The sequence below is a fragment of the Balaenoptera musculus genome, chromosome 7, assembly GCF_009873245.2.
Source record: "Balaenoptera musculus isolate JJ_BM4_2016_0621 chromosome 7, mBalMus1.pri.v3, whole genome shotgun sequence".
Taxonomy (NCBI): Eukaryota; Metazoa; Chordata; class Mammalia; order Artiodactyla; family Balaenopteridae; genus Balaenoptera; species Balaenoptera musculus.
Genome location: NC_045791.1, coordinates 16080962 through 16090577, shown reverse-complemented (window position 1 = coordinate 16090577; position 9616 = coordinate 16080962). Strand labels below are relative to the sequence as shown.

The 9616-nt window shown below is 40.3% G+C and overlaps 1 pseudogene; it reads left to right on the top strand.

The window, feature by feature from the left end:
• Positions 1-5697: 5697 nt before the first annotated feature.
• On the top strand, positions 5698-8592 carry LOC118897804 (annotated as a pseudogene).
• Positions 8593-9616: the final 1024 nt, after the last annotated feature.

Genomic DNA, 9616 nt, shown 5'->3' with positions numbered 1-9616 from the left:
AAAATATTAGTGAAAGGTTGAGCCTGCTTCTGTCTTTCCCTGTGCCAATTTACAAAATAAACATTTACTGATTTGGTCATTAGAGTTTAAACTATTGAACTGAAGACAGATGTTCCTTGAACAAAGATTGTAAAGAGGAGGCAGATCAGAAATTCTCACAAGGCCAGAACTTAAAACATTGATGATTACAGCTTCTCTTATCTGTCACCAGAGCCTTTAGGGTGAAAATATGGCTCTAGATTTTCTGGAGATGTGTATAGTGTACACCAGCCTATGGACTTTGGAAAACCTTTTTCCTATGTGTTCTTCCAGTGAATTTAAAAAAGAAAATAATTTCTGAATTTAGCCTTGTAAACTGAACTTTGCGCAACAAGTATACTGAACTGATGCATAACTGAATGCCCAAGTCCCTGTTCATTTTTGGGATTTAGCAAGCATTCCTTTGAAAACAAACCAACTCAGTCAATGTCAGCACCACCCCCAAAAATATTACAATGAAACTAAATTCTTCTTTTTTAAACAATTTGCATGGAGGGACTTCCCTGGCCGTGCAGTGGTTAAGAATCCACCTGCCAGTGCAAGGGACATGGGTTCAATCCCTGGTCTGAGAAGATCCTACATGCTGTGGAGCAACTAAGCCCATGTGCTGCAACTACTGAGCCTGCGCTCTAGGGGCCTGCGTGCTGCAGCTACTGAGCTTGTGTGCTGCAACTACTGAAGCCCGCATGCCTAGAGCCCGTGCTCTGCAACAAGAGAAGCCACCACAACGAGAAGCCCGTGCACTGCAACGAAGAGTAGCCCCCGCTCGCCACAGCTAGAGGAAGCCCTCGTGCAGCAGTGAAGACCCAACGCAGCCAAAAAAAAAAAAAAAAAAAAATTTGCATGGAAAAAGGAAATGTGATTATTCGGAGGAAAAAATCAGTGCAGGGAATGGGAATTTTTAAAACGTAGTCAATCTCTGAAAGTATTGAGAATCTAAGTATAGGATGAATGGGTGGCAGTTTTCTTCAGGTCTGAGAGTCCTCCTAAGAACCGGGTTTGATTGGAAAGGTTGACTGCACACAGTGTGACTGAAGGCTTTGTGCCTTACCCTCACTGGCTACAAAAAGAAACAAATAAATTTAAAAAATCCAATATCAGTGCAACACAAAAATTCTCTTGGTGCCTAAAATTCCACCATGAAGATTCATTGCTTTGGGAAAGCCAAGTTTCTTGGTAGTCGTCTTGGTTTAAACTGTCTTCCCTAAAAAAGCCACAAACAGAATATGTAGAGCTTGGTGAGAATAGGGGAAATGAGAAAGGGAGGTAAATGTAGAGCTGTATCAGCCCTGTTTCGGACGGGAAGGGTGGGAAGGAGCAAAGAAGGACCATATTAGTGAGTAACACATTCCTGAGGGCTGAGTTGGAGGATGAGAACGCACCCATCACAAGGCAGCCTCCCTCCTGGTTTAATCAAAACCGAGGACAACTATCCGGGTGGGGCAGAAATTTCCTTTGTGAAACAGCACTTTCCCTTGAAGCCAAGGAGTTCTTAGGGACATTTTCTGGCCATGTATCTAACACCTCCAAAGCACTCTAAGAGGCACAGTGGGAAGAGAGCGGGGCAGTTAGATAATAGACCGCAAAAGCGTCCATGCCTACGTGTAGCATTGTCTGAATTAGACACACACACAGAGGAAGGGCAATTTGGAAAGAAAAGGTAACATCCCAGGACCTAAGACAAAAGGGGAAGTTATAATGAGTTCTTCCCTTCTTCCTGCTCTTCCTCCTTTTACTTCTGTGAATATTTACAGAAAATTACCATCCTGCTCTGTATTTTGAGAGAGAATATAAATCTACTGCCTCCCAACATGTCACAGCCGCCATTTGCCACTGCCAGCCACCTATGGATTTCCTATAAGCAGGGTTCATTCATTGTGCAAATTAGAAAATTGAAACAATCTATCTGCTTCAGGCTGCTGGCTTCAGGGGTGACGCTTGCCTGTTGCCATGACAAGTAATTTTCAGAGTGAAATTTTAGGCACAGTAACTCACTGAACAATAAGCTGTTGCCCTGTTCTGTTTATCAGGAAGACAAGACCTTTTTTAAGGATAAAATTCTTTATTTATTTATATTTATCGGCTACTGGAGATGATAAAGCAACCTCTTGCCAATTAGTATTCTAGCCAGCCCCTTTTCTTCTGCTTTATGATCCATCTCCCTTACTGCAAAGGAAGATATGATGAAAGAGTACAATTCCATTGATGGTGGTCCTCTGGGATTCCTCAGTCATACCTTCTAGATGGTGGGATATTGATTATGGTGCAAACCTTGAAGGGATGAAATCAGAGGAGCTAGGAAATCCATAGCTTGTGTTGCTTCACAAATATGCGTGTGGCATCTTCACCCAGGGATTAATTATAATTCTATATATTCTAATCAGAAAGAAAAGTCTTTAAAAATTTTTTTTATTGAGTATAGTTGATTTACAGTGTTGTGTTAATATCTGCTGTACAGCAACGTGATTCTGTTATACATATATATACATTCTTTTTTAATATTCTTTTGCATTGTGGTTTATCATAGGATACTGAATATGGTTCTCTGTGCTATACAGTAGGACCTTGTTGTCTATGCATTCTATATATAAAAGCTTATATCTGCTAACCCCAACCTCCCACTCCGTCCCTCCTCCAACCCCCTCCCCCTTGGCAAGCACAAGTCTGTTCTCTATGTCCGTGATTCTGTTTCTGTTTCACAGATAGGTTCATTTGTGTCATATTTTAGATTCCACATATAAGTGATACCGTATGGTATTTGTATTTGTTTCAGAAAGAAAAGTCTTAAAAGGAGAGTAACATAGGCTTGGAACATTTTTCTCTGTGTTTTATAGGATTAAAAGCAGTCAGTAAAGTCAGAGAGGTCAGAAGAGGACATGAGCTCTGTGAAAGCTGGGTCCCCAGCAGCTTTTGATCTCTGCCTTGTCCCCTTTGCCTGGAAGGGCTCAAGCCCCATCAGGTGCACTTGATAGATATTTTCTGAACAAACAAGTGAATGAATGAATTGCTTTCTCCCACTTCACTTCAGACACATTGCATTCTAGTGTCCTCCCCCTTTCCCTTCTCATCAAAACCTGCTCTTCCAAACCTATCTCCATTTAAGCACAAGTCCCTACGACCTGCTCCATGAAAAGAGGTCTGTATGTCCACATAAGTTTGGGAAATTATGCGTGCATTCTAGTCTTGGTGATTGAAAATGCTCGTGGGAATACTAGAGGCACTTTCTCCTGCAGCTAAGAAATCGGAATAACTTTGCCTAACTCATATTTTCCTAAACTTTATTCATTTATTTCATTTCATTTGGTAGATATTTTTTTTAAATTTATTTATTTATTTATTTATTTTTGGCTGTGTTGGGTCTTCGTTTCTGTGCGAGGGCTTTCTCTAGTTGCGGCAAGCGGGGGCCACTCTTCATCGTGGTGCGCGGGCCTCTCACTATCGCGGCCTCTCTTGTTGCGGAGCACAGGCTCCAGACGCGCAGGCTCAGTAGTTGTGGCTCACGGGCCTAGCCGCTCCGCGGCATGTGGGATCCTCCCAGACCAGGGCTCGAACCCGTGTCCCCTGCATTGGCAGGCAGATTCTCAACCACTGCGCCACCAGGGAAGCCCCATTTGGTAGATATTAATTGAACATTTGCTATGTGCCAGGAAATGGTCTAGACATAGGAAGTGACCAATCAGATAAAAGTCCTGTCCTATGGAATTTACGTTCTGGTGGGGAAGACAGAGAGTGCACAAATAAATAAAATATTTAGCTGATGAGATGGTGGTAAGTGAAGTGCAATGAAGGAAAATAAAAAGGCAAGAGCAGTAGGGAGGGCTGTGACAGGGAGTTACAGTTTCAAGTCGAGTGGTTATCATTGTGGAGAGGTTTGAGCAAAGACCTGAAAGAGGTGAGGGCATGAGTCACTGCGGGGAAAGGTATTCCAAGCAGAGGAAGCAGCAAGTGCAAAGGTCCTGGGAATGTCTGCATGTCTGGAGTGTGTGAGGAAACCAAGATGGCCAGGGCTGCTGGATGAGTCTAGGATGGGGAGAGCAGTAAGAGGAAAGTTCATGGAGGTGAGAGGGGTAGGCATGGGGGTCAGGTTATGTAGATCATGTCTAACCGCAGAAGTGCTTCACTGGTAGTGCTGAGAAGTGTTGTCTTTGCTCAGAACCCTCCTTGGTCTCCGCACACACAAGTAAAAAACACACACACAATTTTAAGAAAAAGAAAAAACGAGACCTGTTTCCTCATGAGTAAAATGGGGAAAATAATATAGCCTTCCTTTCAAAGAATTTTTTAATAATAAAAAAATAAATTTTATAGAGTTGTGGGCATTTAGTTAATGCTCAATAAGTGTTAGCTCTTTGCTTTTTTTCTCTTTCTCACTCCATCTCCCAAAAAAACATGTTGTCTGCCCACTCTACTATCATGCTGCTATAGCAATGATAACAGTAAGCAATAAGCATGAAGTGCAGAATCAAAGACACAGGACAGCAAGCGTTGAAGGTGGACACATAAAAACAAAAACCTTGGTGGATATAATGCCGTAGATTCCACTAATGAAAAAGATGAGAGAAACTAAAAGATCCCACCCCAGAGGATCAAGAAAGCAGACAGGGCAACAGGGATCAGGATTCTGGGCTGTAAATGTGGACGTTGGGGGCAAACAGTGAGGAGGGCACCTTGTACCCACCAGGGAGGTTTCTTGGAAGAGTGAACATTAGATGTTTTTTGGGGGGTATATGGGAGGATGAGTGGGCCTTTTTGACAGCCCATGTTGAAGACTAGTAGACCCCATGGGTTGAAAACATGGGGATATTTAGATTCTGACAAAAGATTGGCAAATCACTGCTTGAGAGTTTCGGTTTCCCTACATCATAACCAACACATGATGTTATCATACTTTGTTAATCTAATGGATATGGAAATATGTTTCATTGGTATTTTACTTTATATTTCCCCAGTTAGACTGTCATTGAGCTTCTTGTCATATGTTTGTTGGAAATTAGGGTTAAATTCATTTAATTCATTGATATTTATTGAGATTACTTATATTCATATAATATTTTCATTTATTTCACTGTTGCCCTATTAATGGTTATGGGTATTGTTGCCAGGTTTTGGTATTACAAGCAATGTTTTAATGAATAATCACCTACCCATGTCATCTTGTACACATTTAGGTTTCTTTGTTGGGTAAATTCCCACAAATAAAATCACTGAATCAAAAGTGTGTGTATTTATAATAATCAGTAGGAAATATATTTTATTTTAATCATTTAGTCATTGTATAATACAGGAACATATTATAATCTTTAAAAAGATCAAAAGGGTAAATTGTAAAAAGTAAGTCTTCAATCAGCTTTTCCCCTCTAGCCCCCGAGTTCCTTTTCCTGGGGGCTAATACTGCTACCAGCTTATAAAGAATTCTTCAGGACTTCCCTTTGGCCGCTGTTCCGTACTACCCTGAGAGGCTCTATTTCCCTGCGACTTTAGAGTCTCAGGCCACTTGAGGCATTTGAGGCGAAATGGTTCCAGGCGAGAGAGGATCAGGCAGTGGCAATGGAGTGGTCGCAGTCACGCCAGGCTGCCCGCAGGGAAAAAGCCTGAGGGGCCCTCTCGGTAGCTGGAGCCTGCGCTTGCTTCCTTTGTCGGGCCCTGCCTACCGCAGAGATGAGCTCAGCCTGGGTCACTGCTTTCGAGAGGGAGCATCTCTGGATGTATCTGCAGGCGCTCGGCTTCGAGCTGGGCTCGGCGACCGTAGCCCGTGGAAAGATGGTGTCGCACACGGACCTCGGAGTGAACATGTTTGACAAGTTGAACCTTGAGGCCTTTCAAATAGTTTCTTATTTTTTGTTTCAAACTCTTGACCAGTCTCTCAGTAAAGAAGTTTTCAAACTTTGTTGGCCTCCATTTGACCAAAAGAGTGACACTGAATTCCGAAAACATTGCTGTGAATGGTTAAAAAAGATTTCTGCTGAATGTGGAAGTAGCTTTCCTCAAGTTGTGGGTTCACTATTTCTTTCTCCTGGTGGTCCTAAGTTTATTCATCTGATGTATCACTTTGCAAGATTTGTTGCAACAAAGTATATAAAAACCCATTCTAAAAATTCTTCTGTGCGTTTTACAGAGACATTTAATGTAAAGCCACAAGATTTGCACAAGTGCATTGCCAGATGCCATGTAGCACGTAACAGATTTTTACAAATTTTGCAAAGAGAAGATTGCGTTACCTGAAAATGCCAGGAAAATGCACAATTGTCAGTTAAACAAGCACGAAATTTGAGATCAGAATGTACAGGACAGCAAAACCAAATTAAAAAAATGGAACCCTACGATGGCCAAAGTAATATACAAGAGAAAATTCAAAAGGTTCGGTCTTTGTGGGCTTCAGTGAATGAAACATTCATGTTTTTGGAAAAAGAGAGAGAAGTTGTTAGTTCAGTCCTTAGTCTTTTTAACCAATATCCTTTAGATGGAACTAATGTTGCTATCGATATTCCAAGGCTCTTAACTGACAAAATTGAGAAACAAATGTGTCAGTTGCACATAGGAAATGTTTATGAGGCTGGAAAATTGAATCTCTTAACAGTTATTCAGTTATTAAATGAAGTCTTGAAAGTAATGAAATATGAATATTGTCAGGCTGACCAAGCAAGACTGACAGAAGACCTTCACTTCCTTGAAAAAGAGACCAAATTTCAGAGAGAAAGATTGTCAGATCTGAAGCATATGAGGTATAAAATAAAAGAAGATCTCACAACTGTAAGACATTCTGTTGTTGAAAAACAAGAAGAATGGCATAAAATTTGGAAAGAATTTCTCGGCCTGTCTCCTTTCAGTCTAATTAAAGGTTGGACTCCAGCTGTGGATCTTTTACCACCTATGTCTCCCCTTTCGTTTGATCCTGCCTCAGAAGAAGCATATGCGAAGAGTATTCTTTTGCAGTACCCTGCTTCACTTCCAGATACACCTAAGCAACATATCCAGGAAAATGATTGCAAGAAGGGCAAGTGATATATTGGAAACTAAGTGTGATCTAGCCAAGGGCCCTGCTTCTTTCCTGTGGCAGCTCATTTCACCATCAGATAGAAACAGTGTTACACTACTTGAAAATGACAGGAAGTTGACATCTCCTAGAGAGAAAAATGAAACAGATTCTAAGAAAACACCAGAATTTGAAGTGGAAGACTCTTCATCATCAAATATTGCAAAGAGTAGCGCATTTGGAGCGTCTCTGCCAGCTAAAAAAGTGATCCATTCCAAAAAGATCAAGATCATCTGGTAGAAGAGGTTGCAAGGGCAGTTTTATCTGATTCACCACAACCTTCTAAAGAAAAAGAAGTAATGTTAGAGGAACTAATTGACTCTCTAGTTTCTAACCCGTTCTTAACAAGGAATCAAGTTCCCTGAACTCCAGAAAGCTTGATAAGTGATATTAGGAGCTCATGGAGAAAAGCTGTTAAAATAGAAGATAACAGAAGTACAGAACCAATTCAAATGGATACTGAACATACAGAAGTATTGCCAGAATCCTTACCTGTGGTGCATAATCAAAAAGAGTTTAACATGGCCAGTTTTTTCTCAGCAACCACTGTGTCCGATTCTAGCCATTCTCATTTGCCTGAAGAGAAAGTTGTTTCAGATTGCCTCAAGTGTGTGCTTCAGAAACCTGTGGTGGCCAGTTACATAGGTGAACCAACAACACAGCATCTGTAGATTTGTTAAATAAGGACATAATTTGTAAGCAAGATTTGGAATGTACAGCTTTACAGAACAAGCTTTTAGAAACTAGCCAAATAGAGACATTGTCCCCTGCTATAGGCAATAGGAGAGATATGATAGGTAGCAGTGAAGAATAGTGTATTAAAATATCAGACCACTCGAAAGCTTTTTACAGAGATCTTTCCATGCATAAAAGTATGTTACAGAACTCTCTTCAGGTATCAAGTGGAATTAGTTCCAGTTTTAAAGATAGTGATTTTGGCACATTACATGAAACTCTTCCAGAAGAAGTTGGTCACTTAAGTCTTAATAGCTCCAGTAGTACAGACGCCAATTTTAAACTGGAAGCAAATAGTCCTATGCACAGTGGCATTTTCCCAGAAGGTGTTGTGGAAGGAAGACAGACTACTCCAGAATCAGACTTTAATTTACAGGCTACTTGCAGTGGATATGAGGCTCTGAAGAAATCGCTGTCCAAGCAAAGGGAAGAAATTTGCCTCTCTAATCCTGAAACACTTGAAAGACAAACCTGAATTGAGCCTTACTTCCCAATACATGCAAATTGATGATATGCTTAACTTTTTGGGCACTCATGATTTGCACACTGACTATACAAAACCATCTTCACACATGTCCCTTGGTGAAAGAAGACGGTCTATTTCACCACGAATTAAGTTTTCTCCAGTGGAACAAAGATTGAGGACCACAGTACCATGTAGTCTTGGAGAATTTCTACCTAATTTAACAGTCAGTTTTGCAGAAGAAGAAATCTTGAATAAGAGCCTTGATGCAAAAGAACCTCCATCTGACTTGAAAGATGAAGCAGTAGCCCAGTCAATTTAACTATGATCAACTTAAGTTGAAGCAATGTCACAGAATAAAAACTGATTTGTAATTTAAATACACATTGGAAGTGTAACTGTTTTTCAAGGTCTAAAAAAGTCCTAAATAATGTTTTTAGCCTTCTCTGCTGATTTTAGGTAAGGAGAGTATGTTTGGATTTTCTCTCTCTGTATGGATGTGGGGTTGAAATGTGAAGTATTTGCCAAGCAAACAAGTTACGAGAAGCCATTTTGGTTTCTTGCGTAATCTTGTAAGCATGAAGTAAATGGCAAAGTATTAGGTTAACTAATTCATTATGTTCTAATTTCAGTTAATTAACATAAGGATGAGTAGTTTTTGATGTGTTTTATTAAGTGGTTAACTTAATAGCCATTGGATATACTGCTCTTTCTTTTTAGGGAAATAAACAACTTTTATTGTTTCTTTTTAGAACATTCTGGTACTAAACAAAAAAAGTGAGGAAAGTCATGCTTTGGGGTGTATAATCAAAATGACAAAGTTTAAGTTTGGGAAAGCTCTAAAGAGGCTTAATGATTATTCAGGTAGGTTGATCCTGAAAAATAATCTTTGATGGAATAAAGTGCATGTGATGATAGTGAAGACTGGAGCAGAATGAATTTAGAAAAAAGGAAAAAGGTGGAAGATGACTAGATACTTTTTAGGGACACTAACGATAAATCCATTCAGTGGGTTGTATAGCAGTTTTATATTTAGTCTAATTTAGACTTTGAGAGTTTAACTCTAGTTTTTTATTTGAACAGAAAAAATGTAAATTAAAAAATTAGTCTGTGTTTGGTTTTTATGGGAGGGGCACTGTTTTTGGGAAAGGGAGCTAATTTTTTTTTTTTTTAAATTTTTTATTGGAGTATAGTTGCTTTGCAATGTTGTGTTGGTTTCTGCTGCACGGTGAAGTGAATCAGCCATGCACATACACACATCCCCTCCCTCTTGGACCTCCCTCCCTCCCCACCCCCACCCCCACCCCCCTGCATCCCACCCAACTGGGCCATCACGGAGCGCCGCG